At 34.6% G+C, this 12205-nt stretch overlaps 1 protein-coding gene across 2 annotated transcripts in view; it reads left to right on the top strand.

Moving 5' to 3' along the window:
• The window catches only part of KCTD8 (potassium channel tetramerization domain containing 8), an 89143-nt gene that overhangs the window by 52247 nt on the left and 24691 nt on the right, over positions 1–12205 (top strand). The window contains exon 2 of one of the 2 annotated variants that reach the window (XM_048072888.2): positions 1–12205. This exon is cut by the window's left edge and continues 29052 nt beyond it. The exons of the other annotated variant lie outside the window; for it this stretch is intronic. The gene's annotated coding sequence lies outside the window, so the exon portion shown is untranslated. 2 annotated transcript variants of the gene reach the window in all.

Genomic DNA, 12205 nt, shown 5'->3' with positions numbered 1-12205 from the left:
ATCACTAGAATTTTTAAAAGCTGGGGGAAAGAGAGAATCCCAAATTTACTTCCTTTATCTGAGAATTATTAAAATCAGTCTTTTAGTAAATAGTGTCCTTTGGCTACCCAACATTGTTACTGTAACTTATGTTAATCACAGAATTAATGTCCATAGATGTATGGTTCTGTTTCGTGAAGAATGAATGTTTATTTATTCAGTTGCTTTCAAGCGTTCTAATTTCTCTATTCTAACAGTAATCATACAGAGTTGACTCAAACCCAACTGGCTTAAAGTGCATATTTTTTATTTTTTCATTTCAGCTCTTAAACAGAAAAGATTGAAGCATTAGGAGGACTGAATTAAAAATGAACTCATCTGTTGAGCAATATTTATATAAGATGTACTTTCTATAGAAAAATGGTATTACAAATATTTCATCAGGTTGAAAATTTCCCGCTTCTTGAGAAATTTCTATGCAAAGCGGTTTGTGTGGCACAAGCCATCTGTGTGCCACAAAATCTTGTGGTGCTAAAGGTGTGGTGCTAAAGGTGTGATCCTCCAGAGCAAAAGAGACTGAAAATTCTGAAAATCATATATGTTCAGCATATAAATTCCAGCTAACGGTTTTGATGATCTTTTTATTTATATAGGTATACAAATAATTGTCTTTATGCAAATTTAAAATCGTGTGAAATCTTAAATGTTGCATAAGGTGGGAGTGTTATATCATCAGCTGAGGATTTGACTGCCAAATTATATCTAGTGATTTTTAAAATATGGGTATGAGAAATTCCAAATCAGGAAAAAATTAGTCCATTGCCTTTTTGTATTGTAACATGCTATGGCATTGACAGTGGTTTTAAAAACAGGAGAAAGGAATTCAGATCTCATTTTCACAAACTCACCAAGAGAGGTACAGATTCTTTAGGGCTAAAGCTTTGCTGTGATGGATTGATGAACATGACATACTTGAAGAACCTAATTAGAAATAAACCCATGATCCCAGAGTGCCCCAGAGTGAAGGAGATTCAAATGCCTCCAAACCATCTGACTTCCAGTTCTACAAATATTGTTCCATTTCTTGATTTAAGGCATCCTACTTGGCCTATCTATGTCTGTAATTCTCATCAAATCTTAGAAATGTTGGCTGGAAGGAATCTCCCAAGGTCGTCTAGTTCAATCTTCTGCCAGGAGCAGGACTGTCACCATCCTTATTCAAGGTCAGACATGGCTTTGTCTAGCTGAATCCTGAAAACTGCAAAGGAAGGGGTTTCATGACTTCTCTGAGCTATGTAGTTCCAGTGTCACACTGCCCTCCTGGTGCAAAAGTTTTTCCTAATGTGCATCCTGAATATCCCAAACTGCAACGTGTGTTGCTGCAAAGATACATCACTTGCCTTTATCAGGCATTTGGCTCCATCACATGTACCCAACCGTCACATAGCTGTGGGGTCAGTTTCCTCTTTTCCCATTCAAGTGTTAGAGTACATGTCAGGTATTGCTAAAATCTCTTCTCTTCTCAAACTTGCAGTGGAACAATAGCACTGTGACTTACTTTTATAATTACTTGTAGGAAGGCAAAGAAGGAATCGGTACCAAATTAGAAGAAGATGCACTAGTGACTCTGGTTTTGTGGTCTGTTTTTTCCATCAGGAAAAGTCCATTAGTCCCAGGCAGCAAGGAATTCTTCACTGAATCACTGAATCTTCAACTTCATCCAGAGACAATTTGGTTTAGAAGAGAGGGAGCATGGTTAGATTCCACCAGAAAGTGTGGTGGATGGATGGTACCAACTGTGCTTATTTTGAACAGATTGATTTGAAATTTTCTAAGCCTTTACAGCTCCCCAGGATATTACATTGGCATAATTAGAGCTGTACCAGAACTTTACGTACCACCATTTCTTTCTACCTACCGCCATTTCTTTTTTAATAAGTGGGCTGAAATTTCCATTAAGCTAGTCTAATAGCAGGTTTATTCTGCTGCTTTAAGTACTGCTTGCCGTTCAGTTGGAGTGAATTCTGAAGACAAACTAACAACTCTCAGATCAGCTGGAGAATGTGCCTTAGGTACCAAAAGGAAATGTGCTGCTTTAATGGTATTACAATTAAACCTATACATACTGAAGGTATTTAGGCTAGCACTTACCTGTCATGAAGGTATATTTGAGGGTTACCAATATTAATAGTAACTTTTTATAGTTTGCCTTTTACTACACCCTAGAATTAGAAACATGAAAGGAAACTAGTTAATTAAAATAAATGAAACAAAACAAAAACTCTTAATAGTAGATGGGAGAGTTTGACAAGAACACTGAAACCTGAGAACTTGAGTGGATCTTTCTGTTGTTTTTCTTTAAAATGTAGAGCACCCGATCCCCATGCCAGTAAATAGCCATTAAATGGTGCAGAAGGTAAATACTATCATTTCTCTTTCGTGTCTCTGTGCCCTTTCAGAAACTCTCCAAAGACTTGTGAAGTGGCCCATTCATCTTAATGAGATACTGCCAGGCAAATGAGGACATCTCAGGGACATGAGTACAGATGGAAACCATCCCTAGGAAGTCTGCACTGCTTCATTCATTTCAGTGGCTCTTCTCATTTTTCTTACTGTAGTTTTATCTCTTGTGAGCTTGCTGTTAATTAGAGCATAAAGTTTTATTTTTAGATAAATAATTTTGCAGTACTTTGATACTTAGAGTTAAAATTTTTCTAAGCTTTCTGTGTGTATGTGCATGCATTGGAGAGAGAAAAAGAAACTTGTTTTATTTACCATTAGCAAATCAAATAAAATGCCTGAGTCAATGTTGCATAGTGTTGCACTAAAAACGTGAAGTAGTGAGTGCAAACCACCCCATTTTTGCTTGAATTATATCTTCATACAGCATCTTCATGATGACACCCATAAAAGGTTACTTGAGCTGTGTCGGCAAACCTTACACATTTTCATCAGCAAGAGAACTTCAACTAGCAAGAAAACCTCCATCAATAATTGAAATAGTGTTTGCAGTCTGACTCATCTTCTAAGTTTTGTTCTAGTTCCTGTCTTCCAATTCTTTTCTTTATTAACCTATTACTAACCATTTTCTCCCTATTGGCATTTTTTTTTAATTGTAAAATACTAGAAATGTGCTAGGCAATCACCAAAATTATTGTACGTCTATAGCTATTTTAATTTCCATTGACCTTTCTTTTATTTAGGATTTTTAATCTTTCCCATTTAGCTTTACCAACTGCATTAGATTCCTTAAATTCTGTTCAATTTGCTTCATAGTTTTGTCATATTCCTTGACAACCCTCTGTATAAAGCATGCTGTCATTTAAATTATGTATGCTTCTATTGCTTCTTAGTAGCACTTAGTCTTTTAAGTTCTGCAGGATACACCTTCAGGTAAAATAAATTCAACCTTGCTTAGTGTGATCAAAGAGCAGGCAAGAATTTAACAGGAGCTAAGATCGGCTTCATCTCTAGTGCTGCCAGTACCCAGGTTATACCATCTGGATTGTTCCCTACAAAATAAGGTCAAAAAAGTCAACTTCTAAATCCAGTAATGAAACCAATCTGCTAAAGAGTGGAGTGATGTGATCATAATAATTAGGAGGAATTCTTTTATTTCATAAGCATATGTTTAATGAAATAACTTCGTTAATAAACTAAACATCTCTGCCAGGTACTCATTTTCATCTAATACTAATAATGGTATGAGTTGATTCAATCTTTTCTAAACCTGTGAGATGCAGTCCTACAAATTCGTATAACTGAGCTCATAGGATCAATTCAGTTTTTTAGGCACTTAAACCCTCTGGTCATCTGAAATGGTCATCTGCCTATCTGAATCATAATTAGCACAACACAGATATTTGTTTTAAGAGATTGTATAAACTTTACCAAGCAGGTCCTAGCTGAGGAAGCAGCTGCTAATTACTACTCTCTTTGTTTGTGTAATGTAGTAGAAATTGAAAATTGGAGTTTATTTATGAGGCTTTTGCTATCATTAGCTTCAGTCCCTGATAAGAACCTGAATTCACCAAAAACTTTCTTGCCAGCTTGGAAAAAGTACCACTCTAAAAAAATTTCACAGTTGTGTTCCATCATACTAAGGATCAGTTACACTTCTCAAACTTAGAGTCCTGTTTGATAACTACTGCTCTTGTTTTATTTTTGCCTACATCAGACAGTGTGTAGATTTTCCAGAGAGAATCCTGTTCTTCATGGGTGCATCTTTCTTTGTTTTCATGTGATATTTTGCTGTTTCAGTATGAATCACCACATAGAAGAGGTTGAGATCAAATAATATAGGAAATCTTACCAAAAACGAAATTAAATTCTAATACAACCTATCAGAGCTATTTTTTAGTACAATGAAATATTGTTAATCCTCATCTTGCTGAACTATTATAAGTAAAATATTTTCCCAAACATAGAAGTTCTTGAAAATACATTACAGCCTACACTGAAGGCTGCATAAAAAGAAAAATATCAGTAGTAGTTATCACAAGAAAAATATAACTCTTTAGGCCAAATACTTTTAGAAACTCTGATTTTTTTTCCCCATTTTAAGGATTAAGAGATTTTGCACTGCATGAAAGAATTCTTTTTTCAGGCCATCTGCCCCTATTGCTTTTCTGATTTTGATTGGGTGTCTTGACTTGTATCTCTCATCTTGTAATTAGTATTCTAAAATTGATTTGTCTTCTGGTTCCTGTAGATAAAGACAGAATTTATCTAAAAATGATACTGTTTCTTCAGGGTGCTCATAAATCTTCTTATGAAATGAAACAAAACATAGTAAGATTTTAGTGAAACAAAACATGAAGACTGAAGGGTTAGCCCCTTGGGTTCCTTCTGTAGATGCTTTTGCTGCTGTTCAGTCAGACAGCATCTTCTTCATCCTCTACGAAGAAATACTTGCGTAACTTCTCTGAAAGAAGGATCTTTGCCAGTGTTTTTTTTTCAGTACTGAAAATTGCACGGGTAGAATTGCAGATTTTTGGGAGTCATTTACAGGCAAATGGTTGTGACTATGTGATGCTTTGAGATGAGTGACACTAAGGTCCTTGAGAGATGCATTAAGGATCCCCTCATCCTTATTGCAGGTCGTCTCTGTTCTAGGGTAATTTGTAGATGAAACCTGCCCAGGGTAATCTGCAGGTAAAGCTTGCCCTTCAAAGCTAGCTCTGATCCAAATGGTGTACAGCATATGGTTTTGGCTCAGGTGACCAATGTGTGCATTCCTACATGTGTGTACCAGTGGTTTTCAGTCTTTTACAGTGAGGCTTCACTTGAGAAAATTGTCAAAGTTATGTAGTGCGTTGGAAATCAATGTCTAATACTATATTTCTATATCTAGTAATTCACAGAGCTTTGACTTTGCCAGAGGCCTAATTACCTCCTACCTATGTTGAATTTCAAGTTTAGCCAGCACTTGAATACTGGGATGCCAATAGGTTTTTGCCTCCTTTACGGGCAATAAACTCATAAGCCCTATAGAGGTTTTGAATCATCAATTTAAGAAGCATGAATTTAATCCTGTCCAAATTCCACTCTGATGCTTATTTCTTATTGTTTGGTTGCTTTTTTTTTTCTTTTTTTTTTCAGTCTGGATTTTTGCTCCCTCTCTCCAACCAGTTCTTTATTTGTGTATATATATTGTTCCTTTAAAATGTTTTTCACCTTGTGATACAGCAGATGTGAAATTTTCACATTCCACGTGAAGTACAGATTACTTTCAGACAGACTCCATAGACAGAGCACATTAAGCAAAATCATACTGTCATAATCTTCTTCCTTAAAATTGTGTGACAAAAAAACTAACAAAATATTAGTTGGTGACAAATGTAAAAGAGCTTTATTATTACAGTGCCTGTAAACATAGGTTTTTTAAACTATATAAATTTTAAAAAGGAATACTTTTCTGAAGTTTGCAACTTATTTTTTAATTCTGTATGCTCTTTAAAGAAACATAGTAAAATGGATTACAGAAAGATATAAGTTAAGATAACAGTTCTTGTGTCGGTAAAATCACATACTTTCTTGATTGTGTTAGTATAGGCCTGGAATTCAGTAGTTTACCTAACGTTTTAGCATATTGGCTGCTTTCTTAAAGGTGAAAAGAGAGCAGTAAAATGACCTGTTGATGAAAGACTGTTCCATATTTGGGGCTGAAGCACAATGGGGAAAAAAAAAGTTGAGAGAGAAATCCTGGAATCACTATTTCAGAGCTGTCTCCAAAGTACTTCATCATTTTGAGCTATAAATTATACCTTGCAATTCTTTTGTTTAGCATATTATATAGAAAAGAAAAATCAATCTATCGTCTCTGTTCTTCAAGACCTGCCAGTCTAAAGTAAAACTAATCAAATATATTCTTTCATAAAATGGTTGATTATACTGTGTGAGCTGAGAGGATACTTCTTATAACTTGAATATTAAGAGCTAATTCCAGTAATACTGAGTTGGAGTGGACAACTAACTACTCTTACTCAATCAGTTCTCAAGAAAAGGGCAGCCTGAAGCACTAAGGAAAGTGAATTACCTTGCTTTTATGATTTTTATTTACTTATGATAATTTAAACATTCTTGTTCTATCAGTTTTCATTCCTAAAGCATGAAGTACATCTGTTTTGACTTACTGCATTTTGATAAGAATATAAAAAAAAAATAAAAATCTCTGGGAGCTATATCACTTCTGACAGCATACAGCTTTCTTTCCTGGAAAAAAATAGCTACATGCAGAAAATTCAAACTCTCTGTTAAAATCCACTCTGCCATGTATAACCTGATTTTGAAGAAGGCAAAATACCTTTTAATCTCACTTGTAGCCACTGCTTGGGATGAGGTTCCTTACTCAAATATCAATCTGTTCATCTGGTTTTCTTCCATTTGTCTTCTTATCTCCTGCCATCTTAGTGTATGTGTTGCAGGTGAGAATACTATGGCAACTGATGGGTAGGGAGGAGTAATAGGATATATGGGAGGAAGCCTTTTGGTGTCTATGAAAGACTTAAGATTATTGTGTTTCACATACCCATCACTGCTCTGGTCCAGTAGATAACTGGTACTCTTTGACTTTTGCGTCCACACTCTTTCAGTGTCAAACAAAGGTTCTTTTCGTGAGAGGGTCGAAGACCTTCACCTCTCTTTGGCTGACATGATTGTCAGGCAAGAATAGGGTTGTATTTCAGACAGTTGTATCATACAGGCTGAAAATGCATCTACACCTAAACTGAAACAGAAAAAAATGATTGCTGCTGTTGATTACTGGCATAAAACCATGGTGGGCATGGTGTAGGTGCTTTGTATAAGGGAGATCACTTGAGCTGGCTTTGTAATTGCTCTCTTTTACATAAAAATAAGAAAAGTTCTTTCCAATATATGTTCATAGGATATGCTGATGCCTCTCACACTGCTGAGTTTGGGTACTGTAATAAAAGAGTTATCATTTTTGCCTTTAAGTCCAATTATGTCATATTGTTTTGCTGTTCTCAGTATCCAAAATACAACTTCAGTAACTGAAATTTCTGAGAATTATACCATTAATTATTTATTATTATTATCATTTATTATTAGAAGCCTGATTTTTTTTTTCTGACAGCTAGTATTCACTGTAAAATTCAATAATTTAAGTCTACTAGAGTCTTTCTGTAAGTTTTCATGATCAAATAGTTTATAGAACCCTTAGAGGAGATTTTGTCATTACCATTATTAAGTATTGTTTGAAATAAAAAATAATAATTTTAGCACATCTTTTTGGAGCATCAGTTTTTCTTGATCTCCATTGTGAGTATGGAGATTCCTTATTTCTTCAGTTCTGCGGTTGTTTAAACAAACACACTGCAGTAGAGGTCTAAGGACCAGCTGAGCAGTATGGCCCTTCCCATCACAATAGAAAATGGTGGAATCAAGATCAATAAACAATTATAATTCATTTTCTGTAAATATCTATATAACTTCCTTGTATGTTACATTTTCACTTTTCAGACACTAGGATGTTTAGTCAGAACATTGTACAATTTTATTAAAATAGCAAAGCATGTTGCTGTTCAATTTCAAATTGTCAAAGGAGTTTATGCACAGCAGAGAAATTCCAGCTCACATTTTTCCACACAATTGAGTTAATAATGAGCCAGTCAGCCTGTCTGTGGATAATTAGTAAGGAGAAAATAAACACCCATTTCACCAAGACAGTGCTCATTTGGTGGTGTTTATTCTGCAGTAGTTGTTGACAAAATTTGGATTGCGGTCCTAAAAGTCAGAAGCTTCATGCCCTGTTCCTGTAACTCCTTCGGTTTATATATATAGTCACTGCACTAAGATCCATAAATTGGAAAATATTCTTTAATTAGCCTTTTTCCTTCAAGAAGGTGCTTTCCAAATATTTCTAAAACTATTTTCTCATTAATCTTTTTGCTCCTTTTACTTCTAACTTTCTTTGCAGAATTCAGTCTTTTACACCTGGGAAAATCAGAATGAATTAGAATATTAGAATTAGAATTTACCTATACCTATATATTAACAACTTTTTGTGCTGGATTACATGCTTATTCTTAATGTTTTCTCATTTATTTAAAAGACATGAGAAATCCAGGCTTTTTTAAAGGTTTTATTTGATGAACAGATTAAATGAATATATCTCCGAAATGTAATTATTTATCATCAAAGGTAAAGCTATCAATCTTTTTTAGTCATATATGGTTGTGACTCAAAATGTTTAAAAAAAAATGAAAATGTAAAAAGCAAACCTCAAAGATTTCAAAATGTTACTCTGTACCTTGTACAAATAGCTTTGAAATCATGGTCTGCAGTGAACTTCACGTCATCCAGCCTAAAAACCTCCTTCAGGCTTCCTGTACCCTGCTTTTCTCCCTCTCTTTTTTTTTTTTTAATTAAAAATTTATTTAAGCTTTAAAACCTTCAGAACTTCAGGAAGTACTAACCTTCAGAATTCTTCAGTTTCATTTAGAAGTATCACTACTGGGAAATTGCTGCCTCATAATCATAAAATAAAATAAATAAAATAAATAAAACAAAACAAAACAAAACAGCATTCAGTCACAAATTACAACCTTTACACCATGCATGGATAATATCAATTTATCATCATGGAATTTATCTGGATGCTGATACTAGTTAGGTAGAACAAATGAATGAATATATGCCCTGAAGGAAAAGCATTTTCCTTCTGAATATTTATAGGTGTTAAATTTAGTTATATTGGAACATACTCATACTTATGCATAGTATCTGGAGTCGATGAATAAAATAAATTAACTGTCATGTATAGTATTCAAAATATTTCCAACAGGCCTTGAGTTCAGAATCACTTATTTTCCATTTTCTAAGTGTTTATTGCCTGGTTTTCTCAATTAGTAAGTTAAACACTTTTTCCTTACAGTAGAGAAGTGATGCTATATAAACAGTGATACAATGACACATAGGTATCATAGATAGCTGAAACAAGAATACTTTGAACTCTTTTCTGAAGCTCCTATTTCTGATAAATATGCAGGGTTGGACTCATACTTAATGTTTTGAAACAAATAATGCTAGGTAGTCCACAGATTTCTCATTTTTGTATTTGGCAGGTATGGCTATGAAAAATAGTTTAATATTTTGACAATTTGATAAGAACTCTTATTTACTTACAACTATTAGTTTTTAGAAATATTAAAGCATTTTATTTCTTTATCTGAAAGAAGGGTTAAGGGCAGTATAGATGATGAGTAGTGCACCAATGGAGGAATAGAAAGCTTTGAAACAAACACAGTAATTGTGACAATATATTAAGTTGTAAAGTTTCTTGAGATAAATTAATAACCTATTAGGACACTGCTGTATCTCCTGCTCTTTCCTGTGTTCTGTACAGTAATGGAGACTAGGATAATCTGCTACTCCCTTGCTCTCCCCAGAGCTAACATACATGGTTTGTAAATTTTGATGAATTGCCGACAGCCTGACAAATGCTAAGAAGCCTCTGCTTCAGTAGCCACCTCTGTTGTGAATCTCCATGAGAAAGTCGTCCAGAAAGCTCTTCCACTCCTCCCCCATCCCAACTCCTTCCCATTCTGAGTAAAAGAAGTAGTGTCCTTGGGCCTTTACAGCTTAGTTCAGAGAATCTAACATTTTCTGCCTATGTGATACAAAATTCCGGTAAAGCCAGTAAAAGTAGTATCACACACTTTCCAACTATTTAATTTTTGATTAATTAAGTGAAAGTAACCTCTTAAAACCAAGAAAAGAGCAGGAATTAATAGTAAAACCTATTATTGTTAAACATAGGTTTCACAGTCTCCTATGGACCACCTGTTGTCACCTCTAATATCAAGAGATATTAAGAGGCAGTATTAGTAAGATTTACTCTTACAACACGTCACCAAACCTAGGCTACTGTACATAATCTTTAACTGAGCAAATATAAAACATTCTATCACGGCAAGGTCAAATCAGCAAATTAGTCTTTACTGAACTGGAATTAGATAATCAAACTAATTAAATCCTCAAATTACTACCAGAAATAGCCTATCTTTATATGTATTCTAAGTGAATCTAAGAAATTGGCTGCATCTATGGGGTGCAAATCCTAACTAAAGAATTTTCCCAGAGTTGTTTCATTCAATAATGTGAATAGGGAAGTGGTTTAAAACTGACAGCAGGCTATACTCTAGCATCTACACTGCATTCTTAAGGGTAATCATGAAACAAATCCAGCAAATAAACTTAGATGGAGATTTCAACTTTTCCTATATATTTATTCCCTAAGAAAACGTTGACTTTAACAGTAAACTTATTGAAAAATGGAAGTTTTAAGAGTCCTTATGTATCAGAAAGTGACAGGTGTTAAGTTCCAGTCTTCCAGAAACCACACAATACCAAAGTAATAATTGATTGTGTTTTCCTGCATGGACACACTGGTCTGACTGACTGACATAATAGTAATGCATATAAAACGTAATAACTATGCAGAGGTTGTATAGAGAGAATTCCATTTCTACAAATGGAAAATATAAGGGGAATCTTCAAATTAATAATGAAAAACAAAATAAAGAAGAATGAGCTGCTTGAAGCTTACTGGAGCTTGGATATCTTTTCCCTCCCATGGGACAGGTCTATACGGTGAAGTGGAACACATCTCCAGGCTAGTGCTGATGAAGCTCATCTGATGCCAGAAGTGATATGCCTGATGCATGTTAGTGCTACCCTGGTGCTCAGGTGTAGCACTGAAAATATGCCATAGATAATTCGCGGTGTAATGTGTTAGCTGTCAGTAACTTGGATAGTCTGAAATGGAAGTGTAACAGAGCCAGTGATTGTTATCAGAGTGAGAGTTTTGTACATAAGCTAAGAAAATAAATTCATACTCATGACTGCAGCACATTTTTTTAAGCACTACTTTTCTTCTTAAAGTACTGTCGTTGACTTTGTGATCCATGAGCTTTTGAAGTCTGGTTTGAGGTATACCATATGCCATGTGAAGAAATGAAGCACAACGGGAAAAACAAAATCCAAGAGAGCCTGTTCTTCGAAGCAGACAGAACATATATTTTGTAAAGCATCGAGCTAAGACCTCTGTTCAAGGGGATGCTCAGTGGGTATGGGACAGCCAATCCGGATCTATAGTTCAGGACCACTTTTTCCGTGCTGCATATTACTTCTTTTGAGAGGTCAGATTTCTTGGAGGAAATCACACTGGTGTCCAGCAGAGAAATGCAGGATACAGATGAAGATCAGTTAATTATTTAAAAAACAGGGTACAAAATTTCTCTTCCTGAAGCAATTTTGAGCAGACATCAAGCACAACTATTAAAAAGGCCAATATTTGATTTATTTTTACATGAAAGAAAGTTAATAGAGATGGGTTATTAACTTTTGGTTTAAAATATTTTTGATATTACATTAAGGCAATCTCACACAGAGAGACACAAATTGAGAGTTTACAGGATTACAAATTGAAAGCTTATTTTCTGCTGCTACTCTCCATTATTCACTGCAAATCACCGTTCCAGTTAGCATTTTTACCACAGAGATAATTTCATAGAATATTAATACATAGTTAAAAGGAAACAAGCACAAAGTAATAGTTAAATCCAGCAAACAGTTGTCAAACTTTGCCTCTAACTTCCTCTCCCTTTCCTCCTCCCCATAATTTCCCAGGGAGCAGATCAAGACTGGAAATTTAAAAGAACATAGATTTTTTTACTGTATACAAAAAAAAAAAAAAAAACAA

The sequence above is a fragment of the Anser cygnoides genome, chromosome 4 (assembly GCF_040182565.1).
Source record: "Anser cygnoides isolate HZ-2024a breed goose chromosome 4, Taihu_goose_T2T_genome, whole genome shotgun sequence".
Lineage (NCBI taxonomy): Eukaryota > Metazoa > Chordata > Aves > Anseriformes > Anatidae > Anser > Anser cygnoides.
Note: the sequence above shows the minus strand (reverse complement) of the source record. Positions and strands in the feature narration are given on the sequence as shown.